Here is an 18,315-nt window from a genome sequence, read left to right on the forward strand (position 1 = left end):
TTTGCTTTTCCCAAAAATTCTATGCCCTCATTTGAATCCAGGGAATTCAATGTCCCTAGATAGAGCCACTATTGGTTTGAATATTCACATGATTGAAGTCCTCTGTCTAGGAATAGAAATTTTTAGATTGTGCCCATTAATAGATAATAGGGTTTCTAGATAAGTTGTCCATTTGCAAGCCTTTGAGAGTTTTATGAAAACCCTATGTCTCTTTCCATTCGTAAACTGTCAGGCACGAAATGTTTAAAATTTTAAATCAGGCAAATATTTTGTTCCCTTTAGATCTTTCGTGCCTCGAGCTACTTTTCCTCCCAAAATCTCCCATCCGTCCAATCTAAATAGATCCACCATTGTCATTGCGTCGCTATGAAAAATGGGGACTCTTTATGTATAGCGAGGTAGCGAGAGTCAGGAAGTTAAAAGATAGGACCACAAGATGAAGACACGACAATCAAAAAATTGTCTTCTAACTGATCATTTAGTCACAGACATCTAGAAAATGCTGTCAGAATAGGAAAAGGGACCTAGTTGGAGACAATCAGATATCGACGCTGGAATGATGATTTTTTTGATGTCTTGCTATCTCGCTATCGAAAAAGTTTTCCATATCACCATTAACGAAGTAGCGAGGCTCCATGAAATGAACATCTAGTGGGATCTCAAGGGACGTAGATGGCGACTAAGACTAAAGTAAAGGATTTTTTGATCGCTAGTAGTGCAAACCTTCCTACGTCATCAATGCCTAGGACCAATGCCTCACTCATAAAGCATTCAAGAGACCCCAATCATTCGATGAAGTTTCAATCTACAATCTTTGCCATCTGGATATAAAGAGTTGCATGATGTTTAGTCTTTACGACATAGCGAGTGTAGGATCCACTTTTCCTTAGGGTACTTGGTGTAGTTTCTCCACCTTTGATGTAATCTCAAATCAATGGCCATCACTGTCTCAGCATAAGGAGTTTCTCAAACAATACATATAGTGAGGTAGCGAATGAGGACCCACCACTATTTTCCTAAGTAGTAGAGTAACATATCATATGTAAGATCAAGATCAGATCGATGGTTGTCACTACTTTGCTATAGCAAGGTGCTCGTTCTTTATGTATAGCGAAGTAGGGACCTGTTGACACGTGTCCTCAGTTGCCAGTGGGTCCAAATAGAAGTGCCATAAATGAAAGAGCTGTGTACGTGGGAAATTTTCATTTGATTAGAGGGCCAACTTGTCGAGTGCAATGCCTAGTTTTATTTCTCTATACCCCACAATTGTATGATTTTTAAGATTGATACCAAAGTTTTAAATATTGAAGGTGGTGGCACTCTGCACATTAATAAGATGGGAAAAGTTTCACATGTGAAGTTAATAACAGAGTATAACAGCTAAGATTTTCCTAGTTTCACCTTGCACGAATAAAGATTTTGAAATCTTTTCTGAATTTATATAATTACTACAAGGATTGAGATAAATCTGGCAGGAGTGTGAAGCGATTGGTTCAAAGATAAATTGCTGAGTTATGAAGAGAAAAAAAAAACTCCAAGTAAGTTCTCATGCAATAGTTTCCAAAAATTTTCTGTCTTGTATGGTTTAATCAAAGGATGGTTCTAAAGAGTTCACTAGATCTTGGGTTGTGAATAGCAGAGGGATTACTAGGTAAAAATACTTGGGCCTAGGATTGTAATACCTTGCATACTAGTTTGAACTGGATTGCAGAAAAGAAGTGTTTTGTCTAGTGTAGAAGTATATGGATTTTTGATAGAGGAAAACTAGTAATCCTGAGTGTTTTCTTAAAGTTTCATCTCTTTGAAACTATGGTAAGATGTCATACTCAAGTAACCAAGGTTTTGAGAAGGATAATGAATGAACCTAGTAATATAACTGCCCTCTCAGCGGTAACATCATCCTTTAAACAAATTTTCAAGATATCATGGCCTGATGCCAGGGTAATAGAAATGTATGGGGTCCTATGCATAGTTTTTGAGAAAGGTGAAGTAGATTTCATACTCACGGGTATGGTCTTTCTTGATTTTTGTTAGCATGCATCTTTTTTATGTCAGTGGATGGAAACTTTGGTCAAAAGGTGGTTAAGAAAGTAGATGTGGCTGGGAATCAGAAGTTACCTATTTTGTTATATTTGATAGGCACATTGTCTCCTTGCTCAAGGGTTGCACACTAAGTAACTTTTCCATTATTTCTAAAGCCTATCATGATCAGTGAAGAGTGGCAAGTAAAGATGAATTTCACAAAGTAGTTACCTTGACAAAACCATGGGTCGAGGATAGAGTACAATCATAAGAATAGATTTTGTCAAGGACAAGCTTAGCAGTTACATATATGACAAAAACACCGTTGGAGCAAAATCAACGAAAGGAAATGATAGACAAAGGACCGCAAGAGAATGGGTGATTGACATAACTTCTTGTTAGTCATTTTTCTTTTTGAGAGATGTATGCGTTTTCCTCTTGTAAGGACATCTATTAGTCACATTTTCCCTTTGCTTGTTGCAACTAACACCTATATAAGTGAGTTTTCAAGGCAATGTTGAGGTCCAAATTCTATTTTCTAAGTGATATACTTAGTCTATTTTTGGTCCATTGTTTTGAAAGAATTGGTGGTGTATTTTCTCTGTTAGATCTTAAGAATACATGAATATAGAATGAGCTGTGTTTCTTCTGAAGGTCATTCTGAGTCTATTGTAAATTGTATACAATTTTCAAGGAAAATGAATAAAAATTATGAACTATCCCCATATCAATTCTTTTTGAACTTTGTCTCCTTTTGATTGCTTGGCTATCTTGATGTTGTATAGGTAAAGGCTTGTGCAATTGAATGCAATCCAATTAGGTTGTATATCTATTTATCACTGCTATTAATTCAATGGATTAAGTAAAAGCTCTAATGAATATGATAAGATTACTGTAGTAGGGGAAATGATTTTGAATGATGAGTTCTCATAAGAATTGCTAATGAAATTTTTTGTAAGGCAACAAATTAGATCTAAGAATTTTCTTTAGACTTTGAACTCCAATGGATTAGACATTGATCAAAATGTGTTACAAATGGTTTTTCAAAAAATGCAGAATTAAATCAATTTTACTTTATGTCCTGTAGGTCTTAAAAGTTGGCCAGTAATTGTCTGGATGGAATATTTTAGCTTCAGTTAGCCACTATTGCTGAGAACAGTTGCAGATCTATAGAAGAATTTTTTGCTATATCTGTTACATGGGATGTGTTTATCAAGTTATCAAGAATTGTGTATGTATTTGAGGATTTGAGATGAGAATTAGAATGAAACTAAAAATAATCCTTATATAGTTTTCACAGTCTTGAATCATCCTTTGGTATACCCACCCTGGTTTTCTAGAGCCTGAAGAGTAGAAAACCACCCTTGGTTTTGTTGAAGTTGGGACCAAATGGTGTTGGACATACAATTGCTAATAAGAATTGGCTAATCTTTAGATTGTGTGAGTATTGTCATCTTGGTATTAAGAATTTTGTTGCTTGGTAGTTTTAAAACACCAATAGGTCATAGGTTAACCTATGACCCCTTTCGATGCATTGAAACCAACCAAATCGGTCCCTAGGGGACTTAGGGCCCTTAAGGACATACGTTGTCATAAAATGAATTGAGAGGGATCATAGGTTAACCTATGAACCCTTTCAAGACATTCAAACCAACCAAATGCATTCTTAAGGGCCCTAGGGACCTTAGTGACATATGTTGTCATGAAATGCATGAAGAGGGATCTTAGGTTAACGTATGACCCCTTTTGTTGCATTAGAACCAACTAAATTGGTCCCTAGGGGCCGTAGGGCCCTTAGTGACATACATTATAATGAAATGGGTCGAGAGGGGTCATAGCTTAACCTATGACCCCTGTGGACCCATTGTAAACAACCAAGTGTGTTCCTAGGGGCCCTGGGGCCCCTAGAGACATTTGTTGTCATGAAATGTGTCAAGAGGGGTCATAGGTTAATTTGTGCTCCCTCTCGATGTATTTGAACCAACCAAATGCTTTCATAGGGGTCATAGGGCCCTAGGCCCATACATTGTCATGAAATGTGTCAAGAGGGGTCATAGGTTAACCTATGACCCCTCGTGATGCATTCGAACCAAGAAAATTAATTGCTAGGGGTCCTAGGGCACCGAGGGACATATGTTGTCATAAAATATGTCGAGAGGGGTCATAGATTACCCTATGACCCCTCTCAATGCATTTTGTGACTACAAATTTCCTTAGGGATGCATTTGGTTGGTTTGAATACGTTAAGAGGGGTCACAAGTTAAACTATGAACCCTTTTGACACATTTGAACTAGCCAAATGCATCCCTAGGGGTCCTAGGGCTGCTAGGGACATATGTTTTCATGAAATGCATCGAGAGGAGTCATAGGTTAACCTATGTCTGCTGTTGATGCATTGTAACCCACCAAATCGGTCCTTAGGACCCCTAGGGACATATTTTGTCATGAAATACATCAAGAGTGGTCATAGGTTAACCTATGACCCCTTTCAACACATTGGAACCAACCATATCAATCCCTAGGGGCCCTAGGACATACATTGTCATGAAATGTGTCGAGAGGGGTCATAGGTTAATCTATAACCCCTCTCAACACATTTGAACCAACCAAATGCCTTTGTACGAGTCCTAAGGTCCCTAGGGACATATGTTGTCATGAAGTGCATTGACAGGGGTCATAGGTTAACCGATGTCCACTCTCAATGTATTTGAACTAACCAAATGGGTCGCTATGGGCCCTATGTTGAGAGGGGTCATAGGTTAAACTATGACCCCTCTTGATGCATTCAAACCTACCAAATGGGTTCCTAGGGGCCCTAGGGCCCCTAGGAACATACGTTGTCATGAAATGCATTGAGAGGTCTCATACGCTAATCTATGACCCCTCTTGATGCATTTGAACCAACCAAATGCATCCCTAGGGGTATTAGGGCTCCTAGGGACATACATTTTTATGAAACTCATCGAGAGGGGTCATAGGCTAACCTATGACCAGCCAACCAAATGCATTCCTAGGTGTGCTAGGGCCACAAGAAATATATGTTGTCATGAAATGCATCGAGAGGAGTCATAGGTTAACCTATGACCCCTCTCAACACAGTCAAACCAACCAAATGCATCCCTAGGGGCCCTAGGGCCTAAGGGGACATTTTTAGTCATGAAATATGTTGAGAGGGGTCAGAGGTGAATCTATGATGCCTCTCGATGCATTCGAAACAACCAAATGTGTCCCTAGGGGTCTTAGGGCCCCTATGGACATATGTTGTCATAAAATGCATTAAAAGGGGTCATAGGTTAACCAATGACCCCTTTCTATGCATTTGATTAAACCAAATCGATCCGTAGGGGCCCTAAGGCTCTTAGGGACATAAGTTGTGATGAAATGCATCAAGAGGAGTCATTGGTGAATCTATAACCCCTCTCGATGCATTTGAACCAACCAAATGCTTTCCTAGGTGTCCTAGGGTCCCTAGGGACATACATTGTCATGAAATGCATTGAGAGGGGTCATAGGTTAACATATGACTCCTTTTGACCCATTAGAACCAACTAGATTGGTCCCTAGGGGTTCTAGGGCCCTTAGAGGCATATGTTGTCATGAAATGTGTCATGAGGGGTCATAGGTTAACCTATGACCCCTTTCACCGAATTGGAACCAACCAAATCGATCCCTAGGGCCGTAGGGCCCCTAAGGACATACGTTGTCATGAAATGTATCGAGAGGGGTCATTGGTTAACTTATGGCCCCTTTCAACACATTCAAACCAACCGAATGCATCCCTACGGGCCCTAGGGCCCCTAGAGACATACGTTGTCATGAAATTTCTGAAGATGGGTCATAGGTTAACCTATGACCCCTTTCAATGTATTACAACCAACCAAATTGGTCCCTAGGGGCCCTAGGGCCCTTAGGTACATACGTTATTATGAAATGTGTTGAGAGGGGTCATAGCTTAACCTATGACCCCTTTTAACCCATTGTAACCAACCAAATGCATTCCTAGGGCCCCTAGGGACATTTGTTGTCATGAAATGCATCGAGAGGGGTCATAGGTTAATCTATGATCCCTTTTGACCCATTCAAACCAACCATATGCATCCTTAGGGGTCATAGGTTAATCTATGACCCCTTTTGACCCATTCAAACCAGCCAAATGCATCCTTAGGGGTCTTAGGGCCCCTAGAGACATACGTTGTCATGAAATCAATCAAGAGGGGTCATAGGTTAACCTATGACCCCTCTCAATGCATTCAAACCAACCAAATGTGTTCATAGGGGTTCTAGGGCCTCTAGAGACATATGTAATCATGAAATGTATCAGTAAGACATGCTATGGATAGCAAAATATGTATAGTATACTATATATACTTACAAAGATCAATTTTGAAAAATCTCAAAAATATAATATACTCTACTGAGCTAGTATCGTGTGGTGATGAATACAAGGTATTCAATTTTGGGCTAATAAGTTTTTTTGTCACTAATGCCAAAGGGGGAGATTGTTGACATATCAGTCAAGTTTGTTATTAGTGACACACACTTATTCAGATTCTGTAAATCAAGCTCATTGAATAGTTTACAATGCTTGCCATGTAATTTAGTAGCCACCAAGTTCTGCAGTTGCTATCGAGTCTTTTGGACTTATACCAGTGTTTGTCGAGTAGATTCAATCAGTGTGAAGTTCAATAGTTCAAACTATACATTTTAAAATACACCAATTTTATTAGTGGTTACCAAGTATTGAAGTATCTATCAAGTTCACAGTTCGTGTGATGCGAAGCCAGTGTTAATCGAGCTACTTCATGTTAACCAAGTGATTTAGTGTTTGTCAAGTTGCACAATATCTACTGAGTCACCAGTGTAGACCAAGTTCAAGACTACTTGAAAGTGATTAGTATGGACTGAGCTTCTATGTCTACCAAGTGCATGATGATGCCAAGTAGTGATAGTGGATGCAAAGTATCATAACCTCAACAAGTCAATCTTCAGAACCCAAGTATCTTAATGTGGGCTGACTTTGTAATCTTGTAATTTGGATTGGTATATATATGAAATGTATTGTATCATATCCAATGAGTTAGAGAATGAGTAAAAGAAAGAATGCAAATGTGTGAACATATGTATTGTAATATGGATGTGAAAAGTTCAAGTTATGAATGCAACAGATAAAGAATTATAAAGGACATATCAGTATAAGGAGCAACAAAGACATATCTATCAAGAAAAGGTGATTAGTACACTAAGGAATCTCTATCAGCAAACTTAGTTGCAAGTCAGAGACCTACTACTTCATCCTAATAGGTGAACCAATCAAAATCCTTTAACAAGGTAGACCTAACAATCTTTTATAACTCTCTTTACTAAGTGCATACTTCATTGTGTGTTTATAAATCCTCTCACAAGGTGGACCTAGTAGTCATAATTTCTCCTAACAGGGAAGATCATCAAAAGTGATCAATGTAAGCCTCAATAGGCCAACTTTATGCTCCAGTACTAAAGTTTGTGGGTATCATCTCCACCCCAAACCTTTGTGTTCAAGTGTTATGGATGCTTTCATGTTTTTAGTTTCTCATGCATGTAATTAGATTAGATGTGATGAATTAAGTACTAATTGATTTATTGAATTGAAATTGTTAAAGTTTCAGAAGTTATTGATTCATCTCTCCCCTCTCAGTAACTTAGCATAGTCTTGAATATTTCAAACAATATATTATGCATTTGGTTGGTTTGAATGCATTGAGAAGGGTCATAGGTTAACCTATGATCCCTCTCGATGCATTTGAACCAACCAAATGGATCATAGCTCATAATAATAATAACATATATTGCTATACTATATTTAATGATAATATAATATAATAATAATATATAATAATAATCATATATATATTAATCATATATAATAATCAAATTTGTTTACATTGCCCATAAAATTTGTTCACTTCCCTCCAAAATTTGTGAATCAATTTCGGGTACCCAATCTCATATCAGGTATCCAATATTAAATCAGGTACTCAATATGAGATTGGGTACCCGATAATACTAGCATGATTTTCCCAACATATTCCTTGTCATTGCAGACTCGAAAATCATACTTTTTGTATGCAATTTTCATGGATTTGGAGACAACTAATTTTTTAGGGCCCATACGATTGAAAAAGGTTCGATAATATATGATTAGGTGTCCAATATTGTTTTTTGAATGGGAAGTAGTAGTCATCGAAAGGCTAAATGCAAAAGGAAGGTATCAAATGAAGACATTGTAGCATAAAGGGAAAGGGACAAGCTAAATCACTGAAGGAAGAGACAAGGTATGTTAGAAATGAGTCAAGTTGACGATGTATTGGTTGAAGGTGAAATCATAGAGTTAGATAATGAATATGTGAAATCAAGAAACTTGCTAGATAAATTTTTATGTCATAGAGTTGAGGGTTGTTTCTTTTATAGAAATGATTGCTTAAATGAGAAGTGTTTAGAATGTGGTGGCTTATCCAAGTTTGACACATGTTTCCATGAGGGATGTGAAGAAGATCTTAGGAAGACAATAGTTTAAAAAAATGGTATATGAAATGGTGAAATACACATTGAAGAGTGGGGGTGAGGGCTCTAGATGTGAATTGGTTGCAAAAGAAATTAGTGTGGCTAGTTTTATTTCAGATTTCAAGAAAAATATTTTCTACAAGTATGCAAGACATAGTCATAGGTCTTAGTGGTTGGATCAAAAATTTAGAATGTGTAAGGAGACTTTTCTCACTGGCACTATTATATTAGTCATTGACTTTGTTGAGAACTACACATTGCAGCCTCAAAATGAGACATAATCTCCATATTACAACTCCATTCAGATTGCTATATTTGTCCACATAATATATAGACATGCTCTTGATAGTGTAGAAGATAATCAAAAGATTATTAGAGAGTACCATTTTTATATGAGTGATTATAGATCTCACTCTCACAAGTTTGTTCAACATTATTTCAAGAATTATTTTGATTTCTTATAGGAGCATGCGATTTCTATGGATAGAAATATCATTTGGTTAGATGGTTGTGTAGGTCAATTCAAGAATGCCCACATGCTTTATTGGTTGTGTAGGATGCATGTAGAGAGGGGGGTGCCTCATATTTGTATTTTTTTTGAGTCCATCCATGGGGAAAGTGGAACATGATGGAGCAGGGGCATGTGTGAAGAGAGCTCTAGTTAAGGAGAAATTGAAGATTTTAGGAGCAAAGCTTCTTGATGCTGATAACATTGTTGATTGGTGTAGTTCATCATTATCATAAGGGGGGACTCTTGATTCAGTAGTATGCAGGTTCTTTTGGTTGGTTGAGGAAGGGTCCATTGGTAATAGATCAGATTGTGCTATAGTGAGAGACTCATAAAAAATGCATTCATTCCAGAGCTCTGATTCTAGTACATGGACCATTTGGACATGACAACTAGCTTGCTTTTATCCTAGTTGTTTTTAGTGTGATTGGGATCACTGTGAGTTGAGTGAGTGGGTGGACACATGGGCTCCACATTATCTTACTCCATTGTCTATCATACCCTCTATCAGAAATGATGACATGGAAAGTTCACTTGAGCATAACTATCTATCAGATATTCTTTAGCCAAGACATGTCTTTGCATTGGTTACACCATAGGGGAATGATGAGAAATAAGATTATTGGTTAGCACATTGTGTAAGAAGTAAACAAAATTTTACGCAATAGATCATAGATGATGATGGATTCACATATCCTACTTGTTGACATTAAGTCAAGTTTTTTATTAGTGACAACACTTATTCAGATTCCATATGGTTACTGAGTTCATTACATAGTCTATAGTGTTTTCCATGTAATTAAGTAGCCACCAAGCTTCACAGTTCCTACTAAGCATTTCAGTGGTTACCAAGTAAATTTAGGTAGTGTGAAGTCCTATAGTTCTTTTTGAGTAGTTCAATGGTTACCAAGCTTCATAGTTTCTACAAGGTCATCAGTTCATGTAAAGAAAATTTAGTGCTAATAAAGTGATGAGATTATTAGTGTTCACTGAGTTCAGGTATGGTAAACATGGAATTCACTTTCTACCAAGTTATACAGTATCTACCAAGTTGCCAATGTAGACCGAGTTTGAGACTACTCTAAGATGATTCGTATGGATTGAGCTTTCACTTCTACCAAATAAATGAAGATGTTGAGTAATGGTAGTGGACATCATGTATTAGAACTTCACCAAGTTAGTCTTCAGAACCTGAGTGTCTTCATTTGAGCCAACTTTGTAATATTGGTGTTAACTTGTATATTGGCCGACTTTGTAATTTTGTAAATTGGATTGATATATATATATATATATATATATATATATATGTAATGTATTGTGTCATATCCATAATAGATATGGAAAGATGTGTTTATGCATGAATGAGAAGCAAGAATGAAGAATATTTAAGAAGCATGTGAATGTGAATCAACAGCAAGTGTATTGTAAGGCCATATCAGCAAAGGAGTAGTAGAGTCATATATATCACATAAAGGTAATCAATCTTTCAAAGAATCTCTATCAAAAAATCAATTGTAAGCCAGAGATCTATTGTTTCATTCTAATAGGTGAACTAATCCAAAATCCTCTAATAAGGTAGACTTAACAATCTTTTGTCAAATATCTTTACCGAGTGCATACTTCATTGTATGTTTTTAAATCCTCTAACAAGGTGGACCTAGTAGTCCTAATTGTTCCTAGCAGGGTAGATCATTAGAAGTGATCATTGTAAGCCTTAACAATACAAATTTATGCTACAATATTGAAGTTTTGTGGGTATCATCCCCACCCAAGTTTTACATTCTATTTGGAAGGTTTCTAGGTCATCAAATTATTGTGTTCATGTGCCATGAATGTTTATGTTTTTAGTTTCTCATGCATGCAGTTAGATCTGAGTTAATGAATTAAATGATTATTGGGTTATTGAAATTAAGATATGAATTTGATAAAGTTTTAAGGTTACTGATTCACCCCTCCCCTCTCAGTAACCTAGCATAGTCTTGAATATTTCCAACAATTGGGATCAAGGCATTGTGATTCTTAGGATAAAGCTTGACAAATTGAGCAAAGATCAAGGACAATGGAGATTTTTAGACTTGATAAAGCAATTGAAAATGAAAAGCTAAATCTAGAAATAACCATTACACAACTGAAGAAAGCTAAGGAGCAACTTTCCCAATCCCTAAAAAGAAGGAAGGAACTTGCAAATCAGATGAATAATCGCCAATACATTGAAGAAAAGATTGAAGATCTTTTCCCTTCGAGTAGTTAAGATGAAGAAAATAATGCAATCAAAGAACTTTTAGAGAAGAATGGTTCCCTTCAAGAAGAAATAAGAAAGCTCAAAAGAGAAAATGAAATTCAGTCAGTAAGGCTATATGAAATCTTGGAGAAAAGAAACAAGATGAAAGAAGAAGTGGATAAAATAAACAATGAGATCTAGAACCAATCCCTTCAGCATGAAGATATTATAAATAAAATCTTGAATGCAAATGAAGAAATCATAAGTCAAAATAGATCAATGAAAGATTAAGGAATGATCTAAATTTGGAAAAGCAAATTAGTGAAAGATTGAAAAATGACCTAAACACTGAAAATCAAGTCAATGAGAGAATGATGAAATCCCAAGTAGACATGAATCGATTGAATTAACTAAATGAGTAGAATCTCTATAGACAAAAGGGTAAATCAAGAAAGAAAAGAAAAAGAAATTAAGAGAGGAAAGAGATAGAGAATATAAACTCATTGATAGTGCTAAGGATATTTTGACTAAGGTAATAGGTGTTGAAGTTGATACTTCTCAACACATTTGAATTCAATTGGAAGAAGTAGTCCAATAGTTTCATGAGGTCTCCAGTGGTTAAGAGAAATTGATTGAGAGAGTACAAAAAAATTTGATAACAAAGTGCTTGAGGAAATTTCTCAACAAATTGCTATTTAGCAAGTAGAGCTTTCCTCAATTTTGACTAATCTTGAAAATTCTTACACAAATGTAATATCACTTTTTGGAAAATTATGCAATATTACTGAGTATACAAAGGAAATAAAGAGAAAATTGAATAAAATTGATGAAGATATGGAGGCTAGTGCACAATAGTTGCAACTTGACCCTAGTTCAAGCTCTATACATCATATGAAAATTTTATTCTTGTTAGATATGTAGGTAGACTTGTTGAGAGAAGAAACATGGATCCAGTCTTCACTGATAGATATTTTGAATATGATCCTTCCCATTATGGACACAATGTAGAAGCACATTGTTTACTCAAAAACATTGATCCATGACAACAACTTCTCCATTGTAGATCACATGACAAAACTCTCGATAGATGTTCAAATTGCTCTACATACGTGTAAAGTTTTGCAAGAAAATTGGGATAAGACTTTAACACTCATACTCAAGGTGCATTTTGAGTTTCTTTCTTATATTGGTGTCTCTGTGTAAATAGTTTGTGAATAAATCTTGGCATTATTGTCAAAAAGGAGGAAAAACAAAATGTATATATATATATATGTGAGTCAGTATGTATTTATTGTGAGAAACACTTAGTATGTATTTTATATGGGGGAGAATCATGCAAAGGAAAAGAAAAGGAAAGCATATACTTACAAAGACAAATTTTGTAAAATCTCAAAAAATAGTATACCAGTACCAAGCCAGTATCACACTATAATGTATATAAGTTTTGGATGATAAGTGTTTTTGTCACTAATGCTAAAGGGGCAGATTGTTGACATTAAGTCACGTTTTTTATTAGTGACAACACTTATTCAGATTCTATATGCTTACCAAGCTCATTATACAATCTAGAGTGTTTGCCATGTAATTCGGTAGCCACCAAGATTCACAGTTCTTACTAAGTAGTTTAGTGGCTACCAAGCTTCACAGTTTCTACCAAGTCATTAGTTCATGTGAAGCAAAGTTAGTGTTAACTGAGTGATGAGATGATTAGTGTTTACTAAGTTCAGGTATGGTAAATGTGGAATTCACTTTCTACCAAATTACACAGTATCTACTGAGTTGCTAGTGTAGACGGAGTTCAAGACTACTCTAAGATGATTAGTATGGACCAATATTCCACTTCTATCAAATGCATGACGATGTTGAGTAACAAAAGTAGACGCTGTGTATCAGATCTTCACCAAGTTAGTCTTTAGAGCCCAAGTGTCTTCATTCGAGCCGACTTTGTAATATTGGTGTTAACTTGTATATTGGCCAAGTTTGTAATTTTGTAAATTGGATTGATATATATATATATATATATATATATATATATATATATATATATATATATATATATATATATATATATATATATATATATATATATATATATATATATATACACACACACACACACACACACATATATATATATATGTGTGTGTGTGTGTGTGTATATATATATATATACATATATATACATATACATATACATATATATATATATACATATATATACATATATATATGTGTATATATATATATGTATATATATGTATATATATATATGTATATGTATATATATATGTATGTATATATATATATATATGTATGTATGTATATATATATATATGTATGTATATGTATATGTAATGTATTGTATCATATCCATAAGAGATATAGAAAGATATGTGCATGCATGAGTGAGAAGTGAGAATGAAGAATATGTAAGAAGCATGCAAATGTGAATCAATAATAAGTGTATTGTAAGGCCATATCAACAAAGGAGTAGTAGAGTCATATCTATCACATTAAGCTGATAAGTACTTCAAAGAATCTCTATCAAAAAATCAGTTGTAAGTTAGAGATCTATTGTTTCATTCTAATAGGTGAACCAGTCTAAAATCCTCTAAAAAGGTAGACTTAAAAATCTTTTGTCAAATCTCTTTACCAAGTGCATACTTCATTGTATGTTTGTAAATCCACTAACAAGCTGGACCTAGCAGTCCTAATTGCTCTTAATAGGGAATATCATCAGAAGTGATCATTGTAAGCCTTAACATGCCAACTTTATGTTTAAGTATTGAAGTTTTGTGGGTATCATCCCCACCCCAATTTTACTTTCTATTTGGAAGGTTTCTGGGTCACCAAATTATTGTGTTTATGTGTCATGAATGTTTATGTTTTCAGTTTCTCAAGCATGTAGTTAGATCTGAGTTAATGAATTAAATGATTATTGGATTATTGCAATTAAGATTTGAATTTGATAAAGTTTTAAGGTCACCGATTCACCCCTCCTCTTTTTTTTAAAGAGGGGTAAATTCTTTGACCTAGAGCTATGAACTAGTGAGGCCACAAATAGGGGACCTCATCCCCATTAGATTTGAACCTTGATGGCAAGGATAACAGTGCAACAACTTAACCATTAAAACATGCCACTATTGGCATATTCACCCCTCTCCTCTTAGTAACCTAGCATAGTCTTGAATATTTCCAACACTACTGGTTCAACGGTTGTCGCTAGAACATGGCTATGGACATACATGCTTAGAAGGAATGAAATTCCTACATTCAAAAACTATCAGAAGCACAAAATAATTCTCATGTATTTGCATCTTATTATAGCAAAAAATGTAAAGTTCTTGAAGCATCAAGAAAAATAAAAAGTAAAATAAATTTTTACTATTGCTAATGCTGATCATGAAGCCCTATTGGAGACCCTAAAATAGAGAGAGGACCCTACTAGAACACTCGACTAAGTATATTTACTTCCTATGTTATTTTGTTCATAATGATTCAGTGAACCTATGATTATCTTGTTTAATACAATAAGGTACTAATATTTTTTATGATATTGGAATGTAGGTACATCATGAAGAGTAGCCATTCATGAAGATAAAAAACTAAATTAGGAATAGAATGAAGAAAAATTAGGTTTAGATGAAAATGAGGCCACGATGGTATTAAAAGAAGTACATTCTAGACTTTGCGGTGCCCACACGAGTGGTATTTTCCTAGCACGACAAATCCTTAGAGTAGGATACTATTGGCCTACCATTGAAGAAGACTCTTGTGACTTTGTCAGAAAGTGTCTCCCATGTCAGCAGCATGCAAATCTTGTGCATGCTCCAGCACAGGATCTACAGCCTATTGCACCACCTTGGCCTTTTGCTTGTTGGGGCCTTGATCTAGTTGGAACTATCACACCTCTCTCATCTGATGGACATAAATGGATAATAACAGCTACAGACTATTTCACTAAGTGGGTGGAAGCAGTCCCCCTAGTCTTAGCTACAGGAGTTCAAGTCTCCAAGTTCATCTTGTACCACATTGTTTGCCGCTTCGGCATCCCATCCACCATCTTCACTGACCACGGAGGTAACTTTGAAAATCTCAACATGGAAGAATTATGCACTTCCCTTCGCATCCATCACCGCTTTTATAGCCCATATTTCCCACAAGGTAACAGCCAGGCAGAGGCAACTAATAAAACCCTCCTCAAAATCCTAAAGAAAGTTGTCAATGATTCCGGCCGTGATTGGCACCTTCAAATAAATCCAGCTCTATGGGCCTATCGAACTTCCTTCCGTACATCCACAGGCACAACTCCATACTCCCTAGTCTATGGTGCCGAAGCGGTATTACCTATAGAAGTTGAACTTCCCTCACTACGCATATCTTTGCGAGGGCAAATCTCAGATGAAGAATACAGAGTAGCTCGACTCACCCAGCTAGATCTCTTAGACGAGAAGAGACAACAAGCCTATGACCATCTCATAGTCTATCAAACTCGTCTCAAAAGGAATTTCAACAAGAAGGTGCTCCCATGACACTTTCAGCCAGGTGACATGGTCCTCAAAGAAAATATGAAAGTCCAAGCAGATCGAGAAAAGAAAGGCAAGTTTGAACCTACATGGCTTGGTCCCTATGTGGTTACTGCCTCCTTTGGCTCCGGAGCCTATCAATTATCTACACCAGAAGGAGAACTCGTGAATGATCCCACTAACATCATTCATCTCAAGAAGTTCTATGCTTGAAGATCCTTGGTATACCCAGCTTTTGAAAAATACAAAAAAAAAATAGTAAAGAGAAATAAGCGTCCAATGGTGAAAACTTGGCAATTCAAGTGCCTTGGATAGGTACCTTGGTGAAAACCTGGTAATTCAGGTGCCTTGTGTGCTAAAGACTAATCCATTATCTATCACTATCCTATCCCTCATCCATCCACCCACCATCCCATAAAACACCTGCTTGTTCCCTTGGTGTTCCAATCAAATATCCAAAATCTGATGGAGCTTGTCAATACCTCCTGTATAGCTTGTAAATCTTGTACCAAAGCTTGTATTATACCTTGTAAATCTTGTACCATACCTTGTATATATCCAAATCTTGTCCAAATCTTGTACCATATTCCAGCTTGTAAATAATCTTGTATCCTAGCCTGTATCCTATCACATGCACGCACAGAATCCCATTTTCCTTAAGCTTTTCACAAACCATCTACCTATCCACCTATCAACTATTATAGACATCCCATCTTTCACAAAAATTTCCATCTCACAAAAAAAAACAAAACATGAACAAACTTGTACATTTGTAACATATCTTGGTCTGTCAGCTTGTATATCCTCTTTAGCTTAGTATCATTGTATCTATCCAGCGTTCGTGTTAGTTTGTCCTTGATCAACATCTTGCACACATCACACACCTTGGTTAGCTATTCTAATGCATCCTTTAGCTAGATCTCATGTCACCAAAGTGTTATCCTTCTTAGTTCAGCTTGCCAGATGCATTACTCATCCTGATCCATCAGCTTAGGTGCTCTCCGATAGGTCCTTGAAGGATATAGCTTCCCTCATGTCTAATCTTGGTCCGTTAGTACCTCGTCCTACCCATCTCGTTGGAAAACAGTTCTCTTTTGGATTTTCGCTTTCTTTTGGTTTGGGATCTTCCCTTTTGGGTCTTGAAATATCTTTTCCAAGCAATCTCCTTGTTCCCTCCTCAAGGTTGCCACGATCTTCCATATCATGGTATGCTGCGAATGGGGCAATTAGAGCGTAAGGTCTTGATCAGGTCTTTTGCTTGTTTTCTTTTTCTGCTTGTGGGTTACCTAGTGTCGTTTCCACTCTGCTTCCTCTGGGATTCATGTGTGATACTGGGGCAATCCTTGCGTGTTTGTTTTGAGTCAGTTCGTCAGTCCTCTGGACGGTTAGTGAAAAGGCCTTGATGTTCTTGGTAACCTTGGCAATTAATCAACAGTCCTATAGCAAATCTAGTGCTCCACTACATGGTGGTACTTCTCTTTGAAGTATCCCCCCGCTCAAAAAGCTTCAATGGATTCCCTTCATCTCCATTATCCCCCATCCACATCCTACATCTGTCGCTCCTACCCCAGCTTATGCATCAGTATCTCTTTGAATCACTCCTCACGCTTAGCTTTAGGGATCCACAATCCTAGTCTTAGGGATCCACCAATCAAATCAATCCACCAAGCCTCATCTTTGGAGATCCACAATCCTAGTCCTAGGGATCTCTGAAACCCATCTTCCGCCAATCTGACTCTTTGAAATCTTGTTGCATCAGCTTTATCATTCTATCATCCATCTCCCTACCATGGATTCCTTTTATAGCGCTCCGCTCCTCCATCTCCCCCCCCCAATCCTAGAAAGTCTTAAGCTTTCTTTACTATTGTGCCTCTGATTTCCCTTTATCATTCTCCCGTAGTGAGAGTTTGAGCTAATTCAGCCCCTTCTCTTCGCCAACCTGCGTCTCAGCTCGCCTCAATTTTTTGTACTTTTCAAGAAATCGTCAAGCCTCATTTCTCTCCCCATCGCCTTCTTGAGGGGGCATCATCTAAGTCTAGTCTCTCCTCTTCTTATCCGAGACTGGGGCAACCTTGTTGCTAAAACATCTTCTTTGTGTCGTCTTCATTCAAACTTCTTTGAAATAGTGTTGTCTCAACACTATGTCAAAGAGGGGCAAAATGTAGACACCTAAATTTGATTACACTATTTTAGTAATCCTATTTAGTTATCTAAAAAGGCATTATTAATTAAATTTCTATTTAATTAATCCTTTTTCATCCCCTAGTTGATTAATTTAATTAATCATCTATAGTCCTAATTGATAAATCAAATAATCTATTATTTATCAATTAAATCCTATTCTTCTATCTAATTCCAAAAATCCCCATTTATTAAATAAATCTATTTGATAAATAAAATCCTCAAATTCAAAAACCCCTAACCTATCTCTAATCCTCCATTTAGCCTAATCCACCCCATCCACCCATACTAACCAAGCTTAGCCACTAACTCACCCA

General features: G+C 36.4%; 1 pseudogene; it reads left to right on the forward strand.

Annotated features, from left to right (window-relative positions):
- LOC149577186 (lipase-like PAD4) overlaps nucleotides 1-18,315 on the forward strand; it is a 79,907-nt pseudogene that overhangs the window by 1,509 nt on the left and 60,083 nt on the right.

Source organism: Cupressus sempervirens, chromosome 1 (genome assembly GCF_028749045.1).
Source record: "Cupressus sempervirens isolate cs-2001-9-10 chromosome 1, ASM2874904v1, whole genome shotgun sequence".
NCBI classification, from domain to species: Eukaryota; Viridiplantae; Streptophyta; class Pinopsida; order Cupressales; family Cupressaceae; genus Cupressus; species Cupressus sempervirens.